The sequence below is a fragment of the Brassica rapa genome, unplaced genomic scaffold (genome assembly GCF_000309985.2).
Source record: "Brassica rapa cultivar Chiifu-401-42 unplaced genomic scaffold, CAAS_Brap_v3.01 Scaffold0903, whole genome shotgun sequence".
NCBI lineage: Eukaryota > Viridiplantae > Streptophyta > Magnoliopsida > Brassicales > Brassicaceae > Brassica > Brassica rapa.
In genome coordinates, this window is record NW_022610839.1 from 1,000 (window position 1) to 5,803 (window position 4,804).

The 4,804-nt window shown below is 39.7% G+C and overlaps 1 long non-coding RNA gene across 1 annotated transcript; it reads right to left on the minus strand.

The window, feature by feature from the left end:
- Positions 1 to 584: 584 nt before the first annotated feature.
- On the minus strand, positions 585 to 1,265 carry LOC117131414. Its single transcript, XR_004454605.1, has 2 exons — positions 1,045 to 1,265; positions 585 to 698 (listed from the first exon to the last, which is right to left on the minus strand). It is a non-coding gene; the product is annotated as an uncharacterized LOC117131414 (long non-coding RNA).
- Between the last annotated feature and the right edge of the window lie 3,539 nt (positions 1,266 to 4,804).

Consider the following 4,804-nt stretch of genomic DNA (forward strand, 5'->3'; position numbering starts at 1 on the left):
ATTAGAAAGTGGATAACTTCTTCATCCCAACTCCTATGAGATTTATTCAACTTCCTGGTGTTTCTCCAACATTTTATGTATCCAAAATCAAGCTTCTTACAAAGTGATTCATCTGGTTTGATTGGAACGACGAAGAAGCTGTCCTATTCCCAAACTGGGAAACTGGAATCACCTGATTAAAGGTGGGATAACTTCTTCATCCCAACTCCTATGAGATTTATTCAACTTCCTGGTGTTTCTCCACCATTTTATGTATCCAAATCAAGCTTCTTACAAAGTGATTCATCCTGGTTTGATTGGAACGACCGAAGAAGCTGTCCTATTCCCAAACTGGGAAACTGGAATCACCTGATTAGAAAGTGGGATAACTTCTTCATCCCAACTCCTATGAGATTTATTCAACTCCTGGTGTTTTCTCCACCATTTTATGTATCCAAATCAGCTTCTTACAAAGTGATTCATCCTGGTTTGATTGGAACGACGAAGAAGCTGTCCTATTCCCAAACTGGGAAACTGGAATCACCTGATTAGAAAGTGGGATAACTTCTTCATCCCAACTCCTATGAGATTTATTCAACTTCCTGGTGATTCTCCACCACTTTATGTATCCAAATCAAGCTTCTTACAAAGTGATTCATCCTGGTTTGATGGAACGACGGAGAAGCTGTCCTATTCCCAAACTGGGAAACTGGAATCACCTGATAGAAAGTGGGATAACTTCAGCATCCCACTCCTATGAATTTATTCATTCCTGGTGTTTCTCCAACATTTTATGTATCCAAATCAAGCTTCTTACAAAGTGATTCATCCTGGTTTGATGGAACGACGAAGAAGCTGTCCTATTCCCAAACTGGAAACTGGAATCACCTGATTAGAAAGTGGGATAACTTCTTCATTCAAACTCCTATGAGATTTATTCAACTTCCTGGTGTTTCTACAAAACCCTTTATGTATCCAAATCAAGCTTCTTACAAAGTGATTCATCCGGTTTGATTGGAACGACGAAGAAGCTGTCCTATTCCCAAACTGGGAAACTGGAATCACCTGATTAGAAAGTGGGATAACTTCTTCATCCAACTCCTATGAGATTATTCAACTTCCTGGTGTTTCTCCACCATTTTATGTATCCAAATCAAGCTTCTTACAAAGTGATTCATCCTGGTTTGATTGGAACGACGAAGAAGCTTCCTATTCCCAAACGGGAAAACTGGAATCACCTGATTAGAAGTGGGATAACTTCTTCATCCCAACTCCTATGAGATTTATTCAACTTCCTGGTGTTTCTCCACCATTTTATGTATCCAAATCAAGCTTCTTACAAAGTGATTCATCCTGGTTTGATTGGAACGACGAAGAAGCTGTCCTATTCCCAAACTGGGAAACTGGAATCACCTGATTAGAAAGTGGGATAACTTCTTCATCCCAACTCCTATAGAGTTATTCAACTTCCTGGTGATTCTCCAACACTTTATGTATCCAAATCAAGCTTCTTACAAAGTGATTCATCCTGGTTTGATTGGAACGACGAAGAAGCTGTCCTATTCCCAAACTGGGAAACTGGAATCACCTGATTAGAAAGTGGGGATAACTTCTTTCATTCCAACTCCTATGAGATTTATTCAACTTCCTTGGTGTTTCTCACAACTTTATGTATCCAAATCAAGCTTCTTACAAAGTGATTCATCCTGGTTTGATTGAAACGACGAAGAAGCTGTCCTATTCCCAAACTGGGAAACTGGAATCACCTGATTAGAAAGTGGGATAACTTCTTCATCCCAACTCCTATGAGATTTATTCAACTTCCTGTGTTTCTCCACCATTTTTATGTAAATCAAGCTTCTTACAAAGTGATTCATCCTGGTTTGATTGGAACGACGAAGAAGCTGTCCTATTCCCAAACTGGGAAACTGGAATCACCTGATTAGAAAGTGGGATAACTTCTTCATCCCAACTCCTATGGATTTATTCAACTTCCTGGTGTTTCTCACCATTTTATGTATCCAAATCAAGCTTCTTACAAAGTGATTCATCCGGGTTTGATTGGAACGACGAAGAAGCTGTCCTATTCCCAAACTGGAAACTGGAATCACCTGATTAGAAAGTGGGATAACTTCTTCATCCCAACTCCTATGAGATTTATTCAACTTCCTGGTGTTTCTCCCAACATTTTATGTATCCAAATCAAGCTTCTTACAAAGTGATTCATCCTGGTTTGATTGGAACGACGAAGAAGCTGTCCTATTCCCAAACTGGGAAACTGGAATCACCTGATTAGAAAGTGGGATAACTTCTTCATCCCAACTCCTATGAGATTTATTCAACTTCCTGGTGGTTCTCCAATACTTTATGTATCCAAATCAAGCTTCTTACAAAGTGATTCATCCTGGTTTGATTGGAACGACGAAGAAGCTGTCCTATTCCCAAACTGGGAAACTGGAATCACCTGATTAGAAAGTGGGATAACTTCTTCATCCCAACTCCTATGAGATTTATTCAACTTCCTGTGTTTTCTCCACCACCATTTTATGTATCCAAATCAAGCTTCTTACAAAGTGATTCATCCTGGTTTGATTGGAACGACGAAGAAGCTGTCCTATTCCCAAACTGGGAAACTGGAATCACCTGATTAGAAAGTGGGATAACTTCTTCATCCCAACTCCTATGAGATTTACAACTTCCTGGTGTTTCTCCAACACTTTTATGTATCCAAATCAAGCTTCTTACAAAGTGATTCATCCTGGTTTGATTGGAACGACGAAGAAGCTGTCCTATTCCCATACTGGGAAACTGGAATCACCTGATTAGAAAGGGATAACTTCTTCATCCCAACTCCTATGAGATTTATTCAACTTCTTGGTATTTCTCCACCATTTTATGTATCCAAATCAAGCTTCTTACAAAGTGATTCATCCTGGTTTGATTGGAACGACGAAGAAGCTGTCCTATTCCCAAACTGGGAAACTGGAATCACCTGATTAGAAAGTGGGATAACTTCTTCATCCCAACTCCTATGAGATTTATTCAACTTCCTGGTGTTTCTCCACCATTTTATGTATCCAAATCAAGCTTCTTACAAAGTGATTCATCCTGGTTTGATTGGAACGACGAAGAAGCTGTCCTATTCCAAACTGGGAAACTGGAATCACCTGATTAGAAAGTGGGATAACTTCTTCATCCCAACTCCTATGAGATTTATTCAACTTCCTGGTGTTTCCCCACATTTATGTATCCAAATCAAGCTTCTTACAAAGTGATTCATCCTGGTTTGATTGGAACGACGAAGAAGCTGTCCTATTCCCAACTGGGAAACTGGAATCACCTGATTAGAAAGTGGGATAACTTCTTCATCCCAACTCCTATGAGATTTATTCAACTTCCTGGTGATTCTCCAACACTTTATGTATCCAAATCAAGCTTCTTACAAAGTGATTCATCCTGGTTTGATTGGAACGACGAAGAAGCTGTCCTATTCCCAAACTGGGAAACTGGAATCACCTGATTAGAAAGTGGATAACTTCTTAATCCCCCAACTCCTATGAGATTTATTCAACTCCTGGTGTTTCTCCAACCATTTATGTATCCAAATCAAGCTTCTTACAAAGTGATTCATCCTGGTTTGATTGGAACGACGAAGAAGCTGTCCTATTCCCAAACTGGGAAACTGGAATCACCTGATTAGAAAGTGGGATAACTTCTTCATCCCAACTCCTATGAGATTTATTCAACTTCCTGGTGTTTCCCCACCACTTTATGTATCCAATCAAGCTTCTTACAAAGTGATTCATCCTGGTTTGATTGGAACGACGAAGAAGCTGTCCTATTCTCCCAAACTGGGAAACTGGAATCACCTGATTAGAAAGTGGGATAACTTCTTCATCCCAACTCCTATGAGATTTATTCAACTTCCTGGTGTTTCCCAAACCATTTATGTATCCCAATCAAGCTTCTTACAAAGTGATTCATCCTGGTTTGATTGGAACGACGAAGAAGCTGTCCTTTTCCCAAACTGGGAAACTGGAATCACCTGATTAGAAAGTGGGATAACTTCTTCATCCCAATTCTTATGAGATTTATTCAATTTCCTGGTGATTCTGCAACACTTTATGTATCCAAATCAAGCTTCTTACCAAGTGATTCATCCTGGTTTGATTGGAACGACGAAGAAGCTGTCCTATTCCCAAACTTGGAAACTGGAATCACCTGATTAGAAAGTGGGATAACTTCTTCATCCCAACTCCTATGAGATTTATTCAACTTCCTGGTGTTTTCTCCAACCTTTATGTATCCAAATCAAGCTTCTTACAAAGTGATTCATCCTGGTTTGATTGGAACGACGAAGAAGCTGTCCTATTCCCAAACTGGGAAACTGGAATCACCTGATTAGAAAGTGGGATAACTTCTTCATCCCCAACTCCTATGAGATTTATTCAACTTCCTGGTGTTTCTCCCACCATTTTATCCAAATCAAGCTTCTTACAAAGTGATTCATCCTGGTTTGATTGGAACGACGAAGAAGCTGTCTATTCCCAAACTGGGAACTGGAATCACCTGATTAGAAAGTGGGATAACTTCTTCATCCCAACTCCTATGAGATTTATTCAACTTCCTGGTGTTTCTCCACCACTTTATGTATCCAAATCAAGCTTCTTACAAAGTGATTCATCCTGGTTTGATTGGAACGACGAAGAAGCTGTCCTATTCCCAAACTGGGAAACTGGAATCACCTGATTAGAAAGTGGGATAACTTCTTCATCCCAACTCCTATGAGATTTATTCAACTTCCTGGTGTTTCTCTCCAACACTT